The following is a 22,867-nucleotide window of genomic DNA, read 5'->3' on the forward strand; positions in this document are numbered from 1 at the left end:
TTTCCAGGTCCTATGTTCCTGTTACCACTACGGTCCCATAATCTAAGTACAGTAAGGCTGAATTATGGTAGGTTGTGTGGGCCACCAAGTGCCGTGTTGTCCCTGATGTGCACTTACTACACAGCCAAACTTGCTCTCTCATGGTATCCGAGTTGCAGCAGGTTGTACACCACTTCCTTGTCTAGCCTGTAGCCGTCTTCACTGTGAATGTCTATGCCGGCAGCTGTAATGGTGTGCGCAGACCTGATTACGACAGGAGTCAGGCATGTGAAGCAATGACGGTGGTTTATGAAAACCCCACGCATCTTGCAGGCTTCTCTGATATCCCGTGAAATTTCACTTATTATGTAGATCCGTGTAAGTGTTTAGCCGCCCGTAGTGTTCTTGTCCCCTTTTGCTCAATCCCCAAGCCGTGGTAAATTGCAAGTGAGTGGGCAGTCCTCTGCAAGTATACTTATTGTCTGGGCCTTGTCATTCAGGATTAATGGCCAAGTCAGTGGTTATTAGGCTGCCAGCATGTAAGTGTAATTATGATGTGTATGGGTTGGCAGCTATACTGTCCGTGTGAAGGTTTTCATCTGACTGATGCTGTATAGACCTGTGTCATGAGTGTCCACCAAGCTTTATGCGCCAGCCCATTTCACATACTGTTAGGCCCAAGTGGCGCAGGAACCTGTGCATCCATCGGCATATCACAGTTTCTAGGGCTTTGTGTAGTGCGGTTGTCAGCGATTTCTGGAGCGGTAGGTGTGTGAGGGACTCTAAGGTTTACCCCTGCTTAGATGTCACTGGATGCCGCTATAAATCCCACTTACATGCTTTTCTCAGCCTCGGCTACAACGGAGCTCAGAACAGTGTGTCCGCCATGATGGGCCACTCGCATTGCATTTACTTGTATATGAGCAACATTTCATGGTGTTGTGTTCGCAAGAGCCTCGCACAATACCTGCGTTAGGCTATGAAAGTGTTCATAGATAAGCTGACCCATCTCAAACTCACATGGCCGAGGCCTCCATCATGGCTTTAATACTGTCGGACTTACTGATCTAAATATATCCAGTCAGTCTCCCGGGCTCATCTCCAGCCCATTTAAACATATTAGGGATCTGTCTTAAGCATCTTAGGAGTTTAGATATGTATTAACCTTCTTTTATTTAAGTTAGAGCCGGGAGCTCAGCAGAAGCACGTCTTGTTCCCTTAGCAGTTGGCTCCGCCCCCCTGTGGAGGAGATTTTAATATGGCCCCACAATATCTGTTATATAGGCTAAGATCAGCTTCGAAGCAAATGAAAAATAAAAGAGACAAACTGGAAACTAACGGCTAGATTTAGAGTTTTGTCGGTAACGACCCGCGTAGCTAACGCTGGCTTTTTTCCCCCCGCACCTTTTAAATACCGCTGGTATTTAGAGTTCACAGAAGGGCTGAGTAAGGCTCCAAAAAGGGAGCGTAGAGCATAATTTACCGCCACTGCAACTCTCAATACCAGCGGTGCTTACGGACGCGGTCAGCTTCAAAAACGTGCTCGTGCACGATTCCCCCATAGGAAACAATGGGGCCGTTTGAGCTGAAAAAAAAACTAACACCTGCAAAAAAGCAGCGTTCAGCTCCTAACGCAGCCATATTGTTTCCTATGGGGAAACACTTCCTAAGTCTGCACCTAACACCCTAACATGTTCCCCGAGTCTAAACAACCCTAACCTTACACTTATTAACCCCTAATCTGCCGCCCCCGCTATCGCTGACCCCTGCATATTTTTTTAACCCCTAATCTGCCGCTCCGTACACCGCCGCAACCTACATTATCCCTATGTACCCCTAATCTGCTGCCCCTAACATCACCGACCCCTATATTTTATTTATTAACCCCTAATCTGCCGCCCCCAACGTCGCCTCCACCTACCTACAATTATTAAACCCTAATCTGCCGACCGGACCTCACCGCTACTATAATAAAGTTATTAACCCCTAATCCGCCTCACTCCCGCCTCAATAACCCTATAATAAATAGTATTGACCCCTAATCTGCCCTCCCTAACATCACCGACACCTAACTTCAAGTATTAACCCCTAATCTGCCGCTACTCTATTAAATTTATTAATCCCTAAAGCTAAGTCTAACCCTAACACTAACACCCCCCTAAATTAAATATAATTTAAATCTAACAAAATAAATGAACTCTTATTAAATAAATTAATCCTATTTAAAGCTAAATACTTACCTGTAAAATAAACCCTAATATAGCTACAATATAAATTATAATTATATTGTATCTATTTTAGGATTTATATTTATTTTACAGGCAACTTTGTATTTATTTTAACCAGGTACAATAGCTATTAAATAGTTAAGAACTATTTAATAGCTACCTAGTTAAAATAATTACAAAATTACCTGTAAAATAAATCCTAACCTAAGTTACAATTAAACCTAACACTACACTATCATAAATTAATTAAATAAATTACCTACAATTATCTACAATTAAACCTAACACTACACTATCAATAAATTAATTAAATACAAATAAATACACTAACTAAAGTACAAAAAATAAAAAAAGAACTAAGTTACAAAAAATAAAAAAAGAACTAAGTAACAAAAAATAAAAAAATATTTACAAACATTATAAAAATATTACAATTTTAAGCTAATTACACCTACTCTAAGCCCCCTAATAAAATAACAAAGCCCCCAAAATAAAAAAATGCCCTACCCTATTCTAAAATAAAAATAGAAAAGCTCTTTTACCTTACCAGCCCTTAAAAGGGCCTTTTGCGGGGCATGCCCCAAAGAATTCTGCTTTTTTGCCTGAAAAAAAAACATACAATACCCCCCCCAACAATACAACCCACCACCCACATACCCCTAATCTAACCCAAACCCCCTTAAATAAACCTAACACTAAGCCCCTGAAGATCTTCCTACCTTATCTTCACCACGCCGGGTATCACCGATCAGTCCAGAAGAGCCTCCAAAGTCTTCATCCAAGCCCAAGCGGGGGCTGAAGACGTCCATCATCGGGCTGAAGTCTTGATCCAAGCGGCGGCTGAAGAGGTCCATCATCGGGCAGAAGTCTTCATCCTATCCGGGCAGAAGAGGAGCTCCGGACCGGTAGACATCTTCATCCAAGCGGCATCTTCTATCTTCTTCCATCCGACGACGAGCAGCTCCATCTTCAAGACCTCCGGCGTGGATCCATCCTCTTCTTCCGACGTCCTAACACAGAATGAAGGTTCCTTTAAGGGACGTCATCCAAGATGGCGTCCCTCGAATTCCGATTGGCTGATAGGATTCTATCAGCCAATCGGAATTAAGGTAGGAAAATTGGCTGATTTTCCTACCTTAATTCCGATTGGCTGATAGAATCCTATCAGCCAATCGGAATTCGAGGGACGCCATCTTGGATGACGTCCTTTAAAGGAACCTTCATTCTGTGTTAGGACGTCGGAAGAAGAGGATGGATCCGCGCCGGAGGTCTTGAAGATGGAGCCACTCGTCGTAGGATGGAAGAAGATAGAAGATGCCGCTTGGATGAAGATGTCTACCGGTCCGGATCTCCTTTTCTGCCCAGATAGCATGAAGACTTCTGCTGCTCCGGATGTCTTCTTTTGGTCCATCGGTGCCCGGCTGGGTGAACACGACTCAAGGTGGGGAGATCTTCAGGGGCTTAGTGTTAGGTTTATTTAAGGGGGGTTTGGGTTAGATTAGGGGTATGTGGGTGGTGGGTTGTAATGTTGGGGGGGGTATTGTATGTTTTTTTTTCAGGCAAAAGAGCAGAATTCTTTGGGGCATGCCCCGCAAAAGGCCCTTTTAAGGGCTGGTAAGGTAAAAGAGCTTTTCTATTTTTATTTTAGAATAGGGTAGGGCATTTTTTTATTTTCGGGGGCTTTGTTATTTTATTAGGGGGCTTAGAGTAGGTGTAATTAGCTTAAAATTGTTGTAATATTTTTCTAATGTTTGTAAATATTTTTTTATTTTTTGTAACTTAGTTCTTTTTTATTTTTTGTACGTTAGTTAGTTTATTTAATTGTATTTATTTGTAGGTATTTTATGTAATTAATTTATTGATAGTGTAGTGTTAGATTTAATTGTAGATAATTGTAGGTATTTTGTTTAATTAATTTATTGATAGTGTAGTGTTAGGTTTAATTGTAACTTAGGTTAGGATTTATTTTACAGATAATTTTGTAATATTTTAACTAGGTAGCTATTAAATAGTTTTTAACTATTTAATAGCTATTGTACCTGGTTAAAATAAATACAAAGTTGCCTGTAAAATAAATATAAATCCTAAAATAGCTACAATATAATTATTATTTATATTGTAGCTATATTAGGGTTTATTTTACAGGTAAGTATTTAGCTTTAAATAGGAATAATTTATTTAATAAGAGTTAATTTATTTAGTTAGATTTAAATTATATTTAACTTAGGGGGGTGTTAGTGTCAGGGTTAGACTTAGCTTTAGGGGTGAATAAATTTAATAGAGTAGCGGTGGGGTCCGGTCGGCAGATTAGGGGTTAATACTTGAAGTTAGGTGTCGGTGATGTTAGGGAGGGCAGATTAGGGGTTAATAATATTTATTATAGGGTTATTGAGGCGGGAGTGAGGCGGATTAGGGGTTAATAACTTTATTATAGTAGCGGTGTACCGCTCACTTTTCTTCCGCTACTTTTGGCTACCGCAGATCCCCTTACGCCAATTGCGTATCCTATCTTTTTAATGGGATTTGCCTAACGCTGGTATTACGAGTCTTGGAGGAAGTGAGCGGTACACCCTCTACCGACAAGACTCCTACCGCCTAAGAAAAGTCTGTAGTTAAGAGCTTTATGGTCTAACGCGGAACATAAAGCTCTTAACTAAAGTGCTCTAAAGTACACTAACACCCATAAACTACCTATGTACCCCTAAACCGAGGCCCCCCCACATAGCCGCCACTATAATAAAAATTTTTAACCCCAAATCTGCCGACCGCTAGGCTAGTATATAGCTAGGCTAGTATATTCAGTGTCCACTACAGTCCTGAAGGTCCTTTTTAGGGCTAGAACTTCAGTGGTTTTTTTTTATTATTATTTGTAATTTTATTTGCATTTGCCTGCCTATCAGCTTGTGTGTGAGGCTCACAGCATATACTGTGATTAATTGCTCTGTGCCACCACTGATATCTGGTGTAACATTAGTGTAAATTTAAAAAAAAAACGTTTACATCAGTTTGCTAGTGTAATCTAATTTAATTTTCCATCAGGCCTCTGTGTCAGGCCCACAGCATATACTGTGATTAATTGCTCTGTGCCACCACTGATATCTGGTGTAACATTAGTGTAAATTTAAAAAAAAAAACTTTTACATCAGTTTGCTATTGTAATCTAATTTCATTTTCCATCAGGCCTGTGTGCCAGGCCCACAGCATATACTGTGATTAATTGCTCTGTGCCACCACTGATATCTGGTGTAACATTAGTGTAAGTTTAAAAAAAAAACTTTTACATCAGTTTGCTAGTGTAATCTAATTTCATTTTCCATCAGGCCTGTGTGCCAGGCCCACAGCATATACTGTGATTAATTGTTCTGTGCCACCACTGATATCTGGTGTAACATTAGTGTAAGTTTAAAAAAAAAACTTTTACATCAGTTTGCTAGTGTAATCTAATTTCATTTTCCATCAGGCCTGTGTGCCAGGCCCACAGCATATACTGTGATTAATTGTTCTGTGCCACCACTCATATCTGGTGTAACATTAGTGTAATTTTTTTTATAAAAAACTTTTACATCAGTCTGCTAGTGTAATCTAATTGCAGTTGCCAGGCCAGCCTGCCACTGCCAGTCTCAGTGCCATCACTCATATCTGGTGTAACATTAGTGTAAATTTTTTTTAATTTTTTTTTTACATCAGTCTGCTAGTGTTATTTAATATTAGTTGCCAGGCCAGCCTGCCAATAGTGCCAGCCTGTGTGTCAGGCTCCCAGCATATACTGTGCCTACTTCCATCCTCAGTGCCACCACTCCTATCTGTTGTAACATTAGTGTAAATTTTTTTTAAAAAAACTTTTACATCAGTCTGCTAGTGTTATTTAATTTTATTTGCCAGGCCAGCCTGCCAATAGTGCCAGCCTGTGTGTCAGGCTCCCAGCATATACTGTGCCTACTTCCATCCTCAGTGCCACCACTCCTATCTATTGTAACATTAGTGTAAATTTTGTAAAAAAAAAACTTTACATCAGTCTGCTTGTGTTATTTAATTGCAGTTGCCAGGTCAGCCTGCCACTAGTGCCAGCCTGTGTGTCAGGCTCCCAGCATATATTGTGCCTACTTCCATCCTCAGTGCCACCACTCCTATCTGTTGTAACATTAGTGTAAATTTTTTAATTTTTTTTTTTTACATCAGTCTGCTAGTGTTATTTAATTGCATTTGCCTGCCTGCCAGCGTGTGTGCCAGGCCCACTTTCCAACTAGTGCCACCAATCATATTTGTTATAACAATAGTGTAAATATTTTTTTAAAAAATCTTTTTTGACTGTTAAACATCAGTCTGTTAGTGTAATCTAATTGAAGTTGCCTGCCTGCCAGTGTGTGTGCCAGGTCCACTTGCCAAGCTAGTGGCACCACTCATATTTGTTGTAACAGTAGTGTAAATATTTAAAATAAAAACTTTTTTGACTGTGAAACATCAGTCAGCTAGTGTAATCTAATTGCAGTTGCCTGCCTGCCAGCGTGTGTGCCAGGCCCACTTGCCAACTAGTGCCACCAATCATATTTGTTATAACAGTAGTGTAAATATTTTAAAAAAAATTTTTTTGACTGTGAAACATCAGTCTGCTAGTGTAATCTAATTGAAGTTGCCTGCCTGCCAGCGTGTTTGCCAGGCCCACTTGCCAACTAGTGCCACCACTCATATTTGTTATAACAGTAGTGTAAATATTAAAAAAAAAATTTTTGACTGTGAAACATCAGTCTGCTATTGTAATCTAATTGAAGTTGCCTGCCTGCCTGCCAGCGTGTGTGCCAGGCCCACTTGCCAAGTTAGTGGCACCACTCATATTTGTTGTAACAGTAGTGTAAATATTTAAAAAAACACCTTTTTTGACTGTGAAACATCAGTCTGCTAGTGCAATCAAATTGCAGTTGCCTGCCTGCCAGCGTGTGTGCCAGGCTCACTTGCCAACTAGTGCCACCAAATATATTTGTTATAACAGTATTGTAAATATTTAAAAAAAAAAACTTTTTTGACTGTGAAACATCATTCAGCTAGTGTAATCTAATTGCAGTTGCCTGCCTGCCAGTGTGTGTGCCAAGCCCACTTGCCAACTAGTGCCACCAATCATATTTGTTATAACAGTAGTCTAAATATTTAAAAAAAAAACTTTTTTGACTGTGAAACATCAGTCTGCTAGTGTAATCTAACTGAAGTTGCCTGCCTGCCAGCGTGTGTGCCATGCCCACTTGCCAAGTTAGTTGCACCACTCATATTTGTTGTAACAGTAGTTTAAATATTTAAAAAATAAACATTTTTGACTGTGAAACATCAGTCTGCTTTTTTGTGTCAGGCTCACAGCGTATACTGTGTCTACTTGCCCAGTGCCACCACTCATATCTTGTTTAATAGTAGTGTAAGTGTATATTTAAAAAAAATAAACTTTTTGGATTGTGAAACATCAGTCTGCTTTTTTGTGTCAGGCTCACAGCGTATACTGTGCCCACTTGCCCAGTGCCACCACTCATACCTTTTTTAATAGCAGTGTAAGTGTACATTTAAAAAAAAATAAACTTTTTGGATTGTGAAACATCAGTCTGCTTTTTTGTGTCAGGCTCACAGCGTATACTGTGCCCACTTGCCCAGTGCCACCACCTATATTTTGTTTATTAGTAGTGTAAGTCTACATTTAAAAAAAAATGACAGGCAGAGGCAGGCCACCCCGCAGGTGCCGTCGTGGTCATGGTGCTGTGATTCTCATTGACCCTACAATAATGCACAGTGTTCAGAGGCCACATGCCATGAACGCGAAAAGTTCTGAGGAGGACCTAGTTGAATGTCTAACACAGGACACCCAATCTTCTACAGCTTCCGTTCCTAACCTCCAGCTTAGCTGCGGGCACCTCTCAAGTGACCAGTGCCACTCGCCCGCCTGCCGCCACCACCAACACTAGCACCACAGCCGCTTCACTTGATCTGTCAGAGGAGTTATTGACACATCAGTTGGAAGAAATGAGTGATGCCAACCATCATTGACAGAGGATGTAGATAACAGTGATATGTCTCAGTCAGGCAGCATTACAGACATGGACGTACGGTGTGATGATTATGGTGATGTTGTACCCGCTGCTGCTTCCTTTGTTGATTTGTCAGATACAAGTGAAGCGGTTGAAGATGATGCGTCCGTGGATGTCACGTGGGTGCCCGCTAGAAGAGAAGAAGAACAGGGGGAAAGTTCAGATGGGGAGACAGAGAGGAGGAGGAGACGAGTTGGAAGCAGGGGGAGGTCATCGCAAGGAGCTAGTGGCACAGTCAGACAGCATGCATCGGCACCCGGGGTCAGCCAGACAGCACGCCAATCAACGCATGCTGTTGCCACCACCAGAATGCCGTCATCGCAGAGCTCAGCAGTGTGGCATTTTTTTTGTGTGTCTGCCTCTGACAACAGCGATGCCATTTGCAACCTGTGCCAAAAGAAACTGAGTCGTGGGAAGTCCAACACCCACCTAGGTACAACTGCTTTGCGAAGGCACATGGTCTCACATCACAAACGCCGATGGGATGAACACATCAGTAGAAGCAGCACACAAACTCAAAGCCGCCATCCTCCTCCTGGTCCAGCATCTTCAGCCACGTCAACCACTGCTGTCCTCCTTGCCCCCTCTCAACCATCCGCAACTCAGTCTCTCTTACGTAGCAGTTCCTGGTCATCTGCCCACAGTCAGGTGTCTGTCAAGGACATGTTTGAGTGTAAGAAGCCAATTTCCCAAAGTCACCCCCTTGCCCGGCGTCTGACAGCTGGCTTGTCTGAACTCTTAGCCCGCCAGATTTTACCATACAAGCTAGTGGAGTCTGAGGCGTTCAAAAAATTTGAATCTATTGGGACACCGCAGTGGAAGGTACCCGGCCGAAATTTCTTTTCACAAAAGGCAATCCCCAACCTGTACTCGATTTTACGAAAGGAAGTAATGGCATGTCTGGCACACAGTGTTGGGGCAAGGGTCCATCTGACCACTGATAGCTGGTCTGCAAAGCATGGTCAGGGCAGGTATTTCACCTACACTGCGCATTGGGTAAACCTGCTGACGGCTGACAAGCATGGAATGCGTGGCTCTGCAGAGGAGTTGTTGACACTGCCACGACTTGCAGGCAGGCCTGCTGCTACCTCCTCTACTCCTCCTACTCCATCCTCTTCCATAACCTCTACCTCGGCTGAGTCCTCTTCTGCTGCTGAGTCTTGCTCCACATCAATGGCACCCCCCAGCTCCCCAGGTACTATTCAACATCCCGGATACGGCAGTGTCACGCCGTCTTGGGGTTGACTTGCCTGAAAGCCGAAAGTCACACCGTACCAGCACTCCTGTCCACCCTGAACGCACAGGTGGATAAGTGGCTGACTCCGCACCAACTGGAGATTGGCAAAGTTGTTTCTGACAATGGAAGTAATTTGGTGGCGGCATTGAAATTGGGCAAGTTGACACATGTGCCGTGCATGGCACATGTGTGTAATCTGATTGTACAACGTTTTGTGCATAAGTACCCAGGCTTACAGGACGTCCTGAAGCAGGCCAGGAAGGTGTGTGGCCATTTCAGGCGTTCCTACACGGCCATGGCGCACTTGTCAGATATCCAGCGGCGAAACATCCTGCCAGTGAGGCGCTTGAGTTGCTACAGCCTGACACGTTGGAATTCAACACTCCTAATGTTCGACCACCTGCTACAACAAGAAAAAGCTGTTAATGAGTATTTGTATGACTGGGGTGCTAGGACAGCCTCTGGGGAGCTGGGGATTTTTTTTCCAAATTACTGGATGCTCATGCGCAATGCCTGTAGGCTTATGCATCCTTTTGAGGAGGTGACAAACCTAGTCAGTCGCACCGAAGGCACCATCAGCGACATCATACCATTTGTTTTCTTCCTGGAGCATGCCCTGCGAAGAGTGCTGGATCAGGCCGTAGATGAGCGTGAAGAGGAAGAGGAAGAGTTGTGGTTTCCATCACCACCAGAAACAGCCTTATCAGCATCGCTTGCTGGACCAGCAGCAACGTAGGAAGAGGATTGTGAGGAAGAGGAGTCAGAGGAGGAATGTGGCTTTGAGGAGGAGGAGGAAGACCAAGCACAACAGGCATACCAGGGTGCTCGTTGTTGTCACCTATCTGATACCTGTGGTGTTGTACGTGGCTGGGGGGAAGAATATACCTTCAGTGAGATCAGTAAGGAAGAGGAACGGGACATGATTAGCTTGGCATCCAACCTTGTGCAAATGGGGTCTTTCATGCTGTTGTGCCTGTTGAGGGACCCTTGTATAAAAAAGCTGAAGGAGAATGACCTGTACTGGGTGTCCACACTACTAGACCCCCGGTATAAGCATAAAGTGACTGAAATGTTAACAAATTCCCGCAAGTCAGAAAGGATGGAGCAGTTCAAAAATAAATTAAAAAGTATGCTTTACACAGCGTATAAGGGTGATGTCACAGCACAACGGGAATCTAACAGGGGAAGAGATGAACGTAATCCTCCTCCTCCCACGACCAAGCCGGCAAAGACAGGATGCTTTCCAGACGTGTTGTTGATGGAGGACATGCAGACCTTTTTAACTCCTATGCATCGCCACAGCCCTTCAGGATCCAGCCTCAGAGAAAGACTCAACCGACAGGTAGCAGACTACCTCGCATTAACTGCGGATCTCGACACTCTGAGGCGCGATGGACCCCTTGACTACTGGGTGTGCAGGCTTGACCTGTGGCCTGAGCTACCCAATTTGCAATCGAACATCTGGCCTGCCCCGCTTCAAGTGTCCTGTCAGAAAGGACCTTCAGTGCAGCAGGACGTGTTGTCACTGAGAAGAGAAGTCACCTAGGTCAAAAAATTCTTGATTATCTCACCTTTATTAAAATGAATGAGGGATGGATCCCGAAGGGACTAACATTGTGCGATACAATAGAGTAAAAAAGGCCTGATGAGATGAGCTGCCTTGGGCTACAAATCGTACACACGCTGCAGTATTTTATCTTCGAATGACGGATGACTTGCGTGACTTATCCACCAGCAACAACTAGGGTTCAAGCCGCAATGTTTTAGGGCACTTTATAACTGTCAAACAAACATCAATTTTTCTGGCCGCTGCTACAGCTGCAACAATACCTAATTTTTCAGGCATTTGTACATGCCTAATTTTTCTGGCCTCTGGTGCTGCACTGTGGCTAGAAAACACAAACCAAAAAAAAGGCATATAACAGTGATTAAACTGTTAAGAATAGTACTACTTAACACACCACTCATATCTGGTGGCACAGTAGATTGCACGCGCAGTGCCTCAAATTTGAAGTAGGAGGACCGACCAAGCATCTTTTTCCATCTAAAAATTATCTCCGGGTTCCTAAAATTGATGCCATACCTGTACTCGATTGTGCAAAAGGAAGTCATGGCATATGTGGTCTTTCATGCTGTCGTGCCTGTTGAAGGTCGGTGACCCTCGTATAAAAAGGCTGAAGGAGAACAACCTGTACTGGGTGTCCAAGCATCTTTTTCCATCTCCCGGTTCCTAAAAATTATCTCCGGGTTCCTAAAATCGATACCATACCTGTACTCTATTGTGCAAAAGGATGGCATATGTGGTGTTTCATGCTATTGTTTCTGTTGAGGGTCGGGGACCCTCGTATAAAAAGGCTGAAGGAGAGCGACCTGTACTGGGTGTCCAAGCATCTTTTTCCATCTCCCGGTTCCTAAAAATTATCTGCGGGTTCCTAAAATGTATGCCATACCTGTACTCGATTGTGCAAAAGGAAGTCATGGCATATGGGGTCTTTCATGATGTCGTGCCTGTTGAGGGTCGGGGACCCTCAGATAAAAAGGCTGAAGGAGAACGACCTGTACTGGGTGTTCAAGCATCTTTTTCTATCTCCCGGTTCCTAAAAATTATCTCCGGGTTCCTAAAATTGATGCCATACCTGTACTCGATTGTGCAAAAGGAAGTCATGGCATATGGGGTCTTTCATGCTGTCGTGCCTGTTGAGGGTCGGGGACCCTCGTATAAAAAGGCTGAAGGAGAACGACTTGTACTGGGTGTCCAAGCACCTTTTTCCATCTCCCGGTCCCTAAAAATTGTCTCCGGGTTCCTAAAATCAATGCCATACCTGTACTCGATTGTGCAAAAGTAAGTCATGGCAGATGGGGTCTTTCATGCTGTCATGCCTGTTTGGGGTCGGGGACCCTAGTATAAAAAGGCTGAAGGAGAACGACCTGTACTGGGTGTCCAAACATCTTTTTCCATCTCCCGGATGTAGCGGTACTCCACTAGGGGGTCTCCCTTCCTCTGTCCAAACCCAGGGGTGGCCACCGGATAGTGGGACCAGAGATATAGTTGCTGAGACCAGGGTCAAGCCAGCGGCTGTATCTCCCCCAGCTGGGCTGGTCTCAGTGGACTCCCAGTCAGGTAGCGTCCTCTCTGCCCTGCAGCTCTTTCTTGGCAGGTATCGTCCCCTCTGCCTGTCTGCTTCTAGGCAGGAATAAATCCCCCTGCCAGGCTGTTTCTTGGCAAGAATAGATCCCTCTGCCTCCAAATAGTGGGACCAGGGCTATCGTGGCTGAGACCGGGGTCAAGCCAGCGGCTGTATCTCCCCCAGCTGGGCTGGTCTCAGTGGGCTCCCAGGCAGGTAGCATCCCCTCTGCCTGTCTGCTTCTAGGCAGGAATAGATCCCTCTGGCTCACTGCACACTTCCAGCAGGTAGCGTGCCCTCTGGTTTCTTATAGGCAGGAATAGATCCCTTTGCCTTGCTGCTCCTTTCAGGCAGGCCAGCTCTTTGCATACAGGCCCATAGACTCTGTAACAGATCTCTCTTGCAGGGAGAGGGGCAGCCAGAATGCAGGGTCAGAACCTCTGCAACTGGTATACCTGAAAGAATCAGACAGGACTACCTGTTCCAGAAGGAACTACTACTATTGCTTTATTTCACTCAGGACTAGCTTTTACAAACACACCAGTAAGCTTATGGTGACACACACTCCTTAAAATCGTATTTATCAAATGTATATTGCATCTATTGATCTATGTAATTCGTATCTATCAAATGTATATTGCATCTTTTGATCTATGTAATGTGTATGTATCAAATGTATATTGCATCTATTGATCTATTTAATTCATAGTTATCACATGTATATTGCATCTTTTGATCTATGTAATTCATACCTGGCCACAATTTCTTTGCACAAAAGGCAATCCCGGACTCCAACCTGTACTCGATTGTGCAAAAGGAAGTAACCTTACCATGGGTCCCAGACCGCACGTCTTTGTAATTCTCTGTCTGGGAAATTATATATCTATCAAATTATTTATTTAGCTATCAAATCTATCTAACTATCAATCGTATCTATCAAATGTATATTGCATCTATTGATCTATGTAATTCGTATCTATCAAATGTATATTGTATCTTTTGATCTATGTAATTCGTATCTATCAAATGTATATTGCATCTATTGATCTATGTAATTCATATCTATCAAATGTATATTGCATCTTTTGATCTATGTAATTTGTATCTATCAAATGTATATTGCATCTATTGATCTATGCAATTGGTATCTATCAAATGTATATTGCATCTATTGATCTATGTAATTCGTATCTATCAAATGTATATTGCATCTATTGATCTATGTAATTCGTATCTATCAAATGTATATTGCATCTTTTGATCCATGGAATTCATATCTATCAAATGTATATTGCATCTTTTGATCTATGTAATTCGTATCTATCAAATATAAATTGCATCTTTTGATCTATGTAATTCGTATCTATCAAATGTATATTGTATCTTTTGATCTATGTAATTGGTATCTATCAAATGTATATTGCATCTATTGATCTATTCAATTCGTATCTATCAAATGTATATTACATCTTTTGATCTATGTAATTCATATCTATCAAATGTAAATTGCATCTTTTGATCTATGTAATTCGTATCTATCAAATGTATATTGCATCTTTTGATCTATGTAATTTGTATCTATTAAATGTATATTGCATTTATTGATCTATGTAATCTATGTATCTATCTATCAAATATATCAATCTCGTGGCTGGACTGTTTTGTGACAGCCACTTGTGTTTTGGCCAAATTTGAAGAAGGAGGACAGACCAAGCATCTTCTTCCATCTCCCTGTTCCCAAAATCAAGGCCATATAGACCTCCCCCGATAGGGGGAGTAATAGGTATTAAACTGCTAAGAATAGTACTACTTAACACACCACTCATATCTGGTGGCACAATAGATTGCACGCGCAGTGCCCCAAATTTGAAGCGGGAGGATTGACCAAGCATCTTTTTCCATCTCTCGGTTACAAAAATCCATGCCATATACACGTCCCCTGGCGCCGCAAATGCCTCTGGGAACCTTACCATGGGTCCCAGACTGCACGTCTTGTAATTCTCTGTCAGGGAAATTATATATCTATCAAATCTATCTATTTATCTAACGAATCTATCTAACTATCAATCGTATCTATCAAATGTATATTGCATCTTTTGATCTATGTAATTCGTATCTATCAAATGTATATTGCATCTATTGATCTATGTTTTTTGTATCTATCAAATGTATATTGCATCTTTTGATCCATGTAATTCGTATCTATCAAATGTATATTGCATCTTTTGATCTATGTAATTCGTATCTATCAAATGTATATTGCATCTTTTGATCTATGTTATTCGTATCTATCAAATGTATATTGCATGTTTTGATCCATTTAATTCGTATCTATCAAATGTATATTGCATCTATTGATCTATGTAATTCATATCTATCAAATGTATATTGCATCTTTTGATCTATGTAATTCGTATCTATCAAATGTATATCGCATCTATTGATCTATATAATTTGTATCTATCAAATGTATATTGCATCTTTTGATCCATGTAATTCGTATCTATCAAATGTATATTGCATCTTTTGATCTATGTAATTCGTATCTATCAAATATAAATTGCATCTTTTGATCTATGTAATTCGTATCTATCAAATATAAATTGCATCTTTTGATCTATGTAATTCGTATCTATCAAATGTATACTGCATCTTTTGATCTATGTAATTAGTATCTATCAAATGTATATTGCATCTATTGATCTATGCAATTCGTATTTATCAAATGTATATTGCATCTATTGATCTATGGAATTCGTATCTATCAAATGTATATTGCATCTACTGATCTATGTAATTCATATCTATCAAATGTATATTGCATCTTTTGATCTATATAATTCGTATCTATCAAATGTATATTGCATCTATTGATCTATGTAATTTGTATCTATCAAATGTATATTGCATCTTTTGATCCCTGTAATTCGTATCTATCAAATGTATATTGCATCTTTTGATCTATGTAATTCGTATCTATCAAATGTAAATTGCATCTTTTGATCTATGTAATTCGTATCTATCAAATGTATATTGCATCTTTTGATCTATGTAATTCGTATCTATCAAATGTATATTGCATCTATTGATCTATGTAATCTATGTATCTATCTATCAAATATATCGATCTCGTGGCCGGACTGTTTTGTGACAGCCACTTGTGTTTCGGCAAAATTTGAAGTAGGAGGACAGACCAAGCATCTTCTTCCATCTCCCTGTTCAGAAAATCAAGGCCATATAGACCTCCCCCGATAGGGGGAGTAACAGGTATTAAACTGCTAAGAATAGTACTACTTAACACACCACTCATATCTGGTGGCACTTTAGATTGCACGCGCAGTGCCCAAAATTTGAAGCGGGAGGACCGATCAAGCATCTTTTTCCATCTCCCGGTTACAAAAATCCATGCCATATAGACGTCCCCTGGTGCCGCAACTGCCTCTGGGAACCTTACCATGGGTCTCAGACCACACGTCTTGTAATTCTCTGTCAGGGAAATTATATATCTATCAAATATATCTATTTATCTAACGAATCTATCTAACTATCAATCGTATCTATCAAATGTATATTGCATCTTTTGATCTATGTAATTCGTATCTATCAAATGCATATTGCATCTTTTGATCCATGCAATTCGTATCTATCAAATGCATATTGCATCTTTTGATCCATGCAATTCGTATCTATCAAATGTATATTGCATCTTTTGATCTATGTAATTCGTATCTATCAAAGGTATATTGCATCTTTTGATCTATGTTATTCGTATCTATCAAATGTATATTGCATCTTTTGATCTATATAATTTGTATCTATCAAATGTATATTGCATCTATTGATCTATGTAATTTTTATCTATCAAATGTATATTGCATCTTTTGATCTATGTAATTCGTATCTATCAAATGTATATTGCATCTATTGATCTATGTAATTCGTATCTTTCAAATGTATATTGCATCTATTGATCTATGTAATTCGTATCTATCAAATGTATATTGCATCTTTTGATCTATGTAATTCGTATCTATCAAATGTATATTGCATCTTTTGATCCATGTAAGGGCATACAAATAATATATAAAAGCAAATAGTATGTAAATACAATTGCTTCTCCAATTTAGTCTTCAGTAGAAACCTGTAAACCAATATTTAAATGATACAACATTTAAAAGGACATTAAAAGGGCATGTTATATTTCAACAGAACATAGGATTGAACTGGCTCTTCTATATAAATACAATTTTAATCCCAGCAAAGTGGTTAAATATGTAGTTAAAGCCCCATTCAGAAGCAGGAAGTCTGTCATGTTCAGAAACGGCAACAAATGATTGGCTAGGTCGTGAAACCTACTGATTGTGGACCGGCTGTGCCCTGCACAGGAGCTGCATATAGAAGTGGGACTTTACCTATGCATTTAACCCTATCGTGAGAGATCAATAATATCAGGTAATAAAATTCAAGGGTCACTACAAAGACATTTAAAAATATGGGCTGGTTTATTGTTTCTCCCACAGTGATTATCATTGGTTAGTACATCTGAAAATGTTATGTCTGTTAAAAAGAAAGGTTCTTTTCACAAAATGAGGTTATTTTTCTCAGATGCAACTGTCACTTTACATTTATACTGCAGAAATAGGTGTCTGCTAGGCCAAGGTAGGGGAGATGCAAGTACAAAGTAAAGACATTGATAAACATAAAAAATAACAAATAAAACGTTTTCCAGCTAACACTGAAAGTTTAACAACTGCTTAAAATGACCAGTAAAGTCAAAATTACACCTCTATGATTCTGACAGAGCATGCAATATTAAACAACCTTTCAATTTACCTTTAATAATAATCTATAATGTGCCTTATTTTCTTGGTATCCTTTGTTGAAGAGTAAACCTAGGCTCATGAGCAGCAATGCACTACTGGGAAGCTAGCTGGTGATTGGTGTTGGCGCATATAGGTTTTGTTCTAACAGCAAAAGTCAATCTATTTGAAACTCTTATTGCCGTCAATAGATTGATTATGGACTTAACTTTAAGCTATGTGGGCTAATTTTGCCTTAGTTTTCCCCCAATCTCTATATAAGTTGGTGGGAGCTATCAAGTTTTTTCAACAATAAACTCCTTCAGAATAAAATGAACGCATACAAACTATATATATATATATATATATATATATATATACACATATGTGTTGGTGTGTATATTTATTTTTTATACCCAAACTGGAGGCCAGGGAATTTTTAACATATCTTAATTCTAATTATAAGGGTCTTAAAGGGATAGTCTAGTCAAAACCAAACCTGCACGGTTCACATAGAGCATGCAACTCCAAGCAACCCTCCAATCTACTTCCCTTATCAAACCTTCTTCATTCTCTTGGCATCTCCACTTGAATGTAAGCCTAGGAGATGGCTCATCCCTGGTTCAGACCTGGGCAGCGCCTGCCTACCGGTGCCTACATTTAGACACCAATCAGAAAGCACCACCCAGGTGCCGGACCAAAAACGGTCCAGCTCCCATATGCACATTCCTGCTTTTTCAAACAAAGATACCAAAAGAACGAAGAAAAATCGACAACAGGAGCAAACTAAAAAGTTGCTCAAAATTGCGTGCCCCATCCGAACCACGAAAGTTCAATCTCGACTTGACTGTCCCCTTAAGTTTTACCAATGAGTATAATAAGATGTTCAAAAAAAATTTAGGAATGTTAGGTGATTTATGCCCTTTATGGGTTAAAACCAGACTCTGCATCAACTATGTAATTTTCCATGGGAGTTTTGCCATGGATCTCCCTCCGGCATGCCACAGTCCAGGTGTTAGTCCCCTTGAAACAACTTTTCCATCACTATTGTGGCCAGAAAGAGTCCCTGTGGGTTTTAAAATTCGCCTGCCCATTGAAGTCTATGGCGGTTCGCCCGGTTCGCCGGTTCGCGAACATTTACGGAAGTTCGCGTTCGCCATTCGCGAACGCAAAATTTTAGGTTCGCAACATCACTATATGTGGGTGGTGGGTTGTAAATGTTGGGGGGGGGGTATTGTATTTTCTTTTACAGGTAAAAGAGCTGATTACTTTGGGGCAATGTCCCACAAAAAGCCCTTTTAAGGGCTGGTAAAAGAGCTGATTATGTTTGTAATTTAGAATAGGGTAGGGAATTTTATTATTTTGGGGGGCTTTTTTATTTTATTAGGGGGATTAGATTAGATGTAATTAGATTAAAATTCTTGTAATATTTTTTTATTTTTTGTAATTTAGTGTTTGTTTTTGTACTATAGTTTAGTTTTTTTTAATTGTATTTTAGTTTAGATAATTGTAGTTAATTTATTTCATTAATGTATTGATAGTGTAGTGTTAGGTGTTTTTGTAACTTAGGTTAGGATTTATTTTACAGGTAATTTTGTATTTCTTTTATCTAGGTAGTTATTAAATAGTTAATTACTATTTAATAACTATTGTACCTAGTTAAAATAAATACAAAGTTGCCTGTAAAATAAAAATAAATCCTAAAATAGCTACAATGTGACTATTAGTTAAATTGTAGCTATATTAGGGTTTATTTTACAGGTAAGTATTTAGTTTTAAATAGGATTAATTTATTTAGGATTAGGGGTTAATAGTATAATGCAGGTGTCAGCAACGCTGGTATTGAGGGTTGAAGTGGCGTTAAATTATGCTCAACGCTCACTTTTCTGAGCCTAACGCAGCCATTCAGACAACTCTAAATACCAACGTTGTTTAAAGGGAGTGGTAAGAAAAAAAGGAGCGTTAGCTACGCGGGTCTTTACCGACAAAACTCTAAATCTAGGCGTAAAAGAATTACAAGCTTAATCTAATCTTATTCGTAGTGTCCTCCAAGCAAACAGGTCCACTCAAGGGACCGGAGACTGTGGCGAACCACTGAGGACACACTGAGAAAACTAATAGAAGGAAGTCCAGTGTCAGTGCATATGAATTATCAGCAAACTTTGGGTTCAGCAAACAATATCAAAATATAAAAATACAGAATGACACCTAAATTACTCTCAGTTAATGACAATTAACATCAAACACAGTAAACTGGTAAAAAATGTTGTGCTGGAGCAGTCCTCAGTTGCTATTGTAAGCATAGTTAGATATTAACCCTTAACATTTGCATTCACATAAACATTAATAAAAGTATTAGTCTAGACAGTCTTCCGATAGCTAGGCAACTTAAACAAAGCAAATTTCTTGTACTAGGGCCCAAAGAGCCTATTTACAGGAATATGGAAGAAACTTATCCACGGCTCTTCAGACTGAGCAGAGACTACATAACTCTGCTAAAAGGGAATGCGGAGGAAAAGGTAATCAACCCTTACCGCATAAAAATGATGGGGGGGGGGGCGGAGGGAATTCTAGTAATGGTATACTTCTTCGTTGTTGGTTTACACATCACACATTTAAAACAGCTCCAGCATTAGTGAGAAAAATAAAAAAAAGAAGATCTAGAAACAGCTATTTCCCAAAAGCTCCCAAGTTGAATGGCCTCTTATAAACACTGCACAGTACTAATCATACATTTTGAACATAAGTTGCCCAAGAGAAAACCTGAATGAAAATACTAACTTGACAGCCAAGACAGGGCAATGCAGTGGTGGCAATGATTTCTAACTGTACTTCTATAGGCATAGGAGTATAACACTACCAGTGCATGACAAAAGTATATCAGCAATCAAGAGAAAACAGCATACAATGTACAATATAGACAGTAGTAGCTCCCACATTTAAGTTCCTACACATCTTCTTTTTCAGTACAAATAGGGCATTTACAGTATTGATAAGGAATAACATAGACCAATATGCCCATATACACTGGAGGCTGGTCCCACTCTTTTTAAGGCATAAAGTTTAAGCTTAATACCAATCGCCTAGCATAAGATCTGTAGTATACTGAGAAGCTGGAGTCGTGTAAGTGTATCAGCCAATTACCAACTTAAATGGTTGTGAACACTTTAATTACAGGAATATACAACTGATGTATAAATATGTAATTGCTGGAACCTTATCTAAGAAGACATAACATTTTTAGCATAGGGCTCAGATGCAGTTGTATAGTGTACATCCTATTATTAGAGATCAACAGACACCATTCACTATGCAGAGTATGCTCTGAAACTGTCCTTAACATATTAAAATGGCTGCAGATAGCAGTTGGTGCAATGAAGAGGGATAGTGCTATTCTCGATGGGTGGTAGGAGCAAAATGTTCATAACAGAGTCTTGGATTGTCTCTCATGTGTGCCTTTATCTTAACCTACTCCCATTCTCACAGCTATTGCGGGGTATAAGTAAAGTAAACCTGTCCCAGCGAGCAAACAACCGCCTCCTTCATCTACAGCACGTTGAACAGTGCTTAGCAATTGCAAAAGACATCGCTTCCATTGTGCTAGAGGGGTATATGAACTCCGGGGTCTTGTTTTCTTAGTAGGCAGCTTAGTATTCCATCTGTTCAGGCTCTCTGAGCCCTTGTAATAGGCTGCTTGACAAATGGACCCCGTCACAACCGGGCCTCCAGTTGCTCCAGGCATAAGAATGATCATCATGTCTCCAGCTGACCTGTGACAAGCGGTAACCTGGCCATTCATCCACTCCCCTGGGGTTGCCATGTGAGTCGAGGTGTCCGCTGTAAGAGGGTAGTCATCTACAACAGTGTCGCAATTCTCTGCATGTAATCTCTCCGGACAGCCACCTTTTTGAATGATGGAATCTAATCGGCTCTCAAGCTTAGCGAAGTGGGCAGTTAGTAGCCTCACTATAGATCCCCATAAATCCTTTGTGGAGCTTTTACCAGGCATTGTTCAGAATAAACTACAGGTAGCCCTTAGTTTACGCCGGGGTTAGGTTCCAGAAGGAATGGTTGTAAATCGAAACCATTGTAAATTGAAACCCAGTTTATAATGTAAGTCAATGGGAAGTGAGGGAGTTAGGTTTCAGGCCCCTCTTAAAATTGTCATAAGTAACACCTAATACATTATTTTTAAAGCTTTGAAATGAAGACTTTAAATGCTAAACAACATTATAAACCTAATAAAATAATCACTCAACACAGAATATATAATTAAACTAAGTTAAATGAACAAAAACATTTGCTAAACAGCATTAGAAACCTAATAAAATAATCACACAACACAGACTTTACTTGCATTTTTCTGCAAACAGTTCTTTCTATGCATTCCAATCTGGACTGATTTATAGACAGGAAGATCTTGTTCCTTTGCAAGCTGCTCGATAGTTTCAGCTTGCTTGGCTTGCATATCTTTGCTGCAACACAAGCGGACAGCTTCACCTACTGGCTATTTTAATCAATGCACTGCTTCTCAATGCTTTTCAATAGCAGTCACAAGACTGAAAAAAAAAAGGTTGTTATTCTGAAACGGTGCAAATTGAACCATTGTAAACCGAGGGCCACCTGTATTTCTGTAGTGATAGGTTTCCTCAGACAATCCGAGAAAGTTCCTCTACCTCTGGCCTTGTGAGCAATAGGGAGCTCCCTCGTGGCGATGTCAAAAGAGTGTATGTAATAAAATTCTCAGCAAAAATTCAAATCCACTCCAGGGTCTTATCAGATAACAGTTTCCAGTAGGTTCCTACCAAATATACTCCAAAATCAATAACATTTTAGTAGTAATCTGCAGAAAATATTATGTAAAAGCAGGAGCTTTCATATTATGCGTCTTGTCTATACAGTAGCTAGCTCCACCCTGCGAAAGCAGTTTTAAGAGGAGAAATAATATCATTCAACTCCAATATAGTAAAAAAATTTAAAGCAAGAGAGAAAGAAGTGCAGAGATCGCTGACCAACTCTTATAATCAATATCTTTTAGGAAAAACACGGGCAAATTGGTCAAAATATATAAGATCTAAAAATGAGAGAGATACATATTTAATTAATCAAGTAACTCAAAAAGACTTTTCCAAGCCAAATTTTATAGATTTGGAAACAAATCAGGAAAGCTCTTGGCTAAATTAGTAAAGGGAGCAAAAGGGTCGGCGGTGATTGAATCACTCCAGCATGAAGAGAAAACACTAACCACGACGGAGGAGATATGGGTGCTTTTTACAAAATATTACCAAGAGTTATACTCCTTCAAAAAATCAGACAAGATTCAATCTGCTCAGTTTTTGAGCAAATTAACATTCCCAACTCTTACGCCAGAAAATATGGAAATCTTAAATGCCCCTATATGTGAGTCTGAAATAGAGAGAGCCATAGATAAACTTGC

The sequence above is a fragment of the Bombina bombina genome, chromosome 5 (genome assembly GCF_027579735.1).
Source record: "Bombina bombina isolate aBomBom1 chromosome 5, aBomBom1.pri, whole genome shotgun sequence".
Taxonomy (NCBI): Eukaryota; Metazoa; Chordata; class Amphibia; order Anura; family Bombinatoridae; genus Bombina; species Bombina bombina.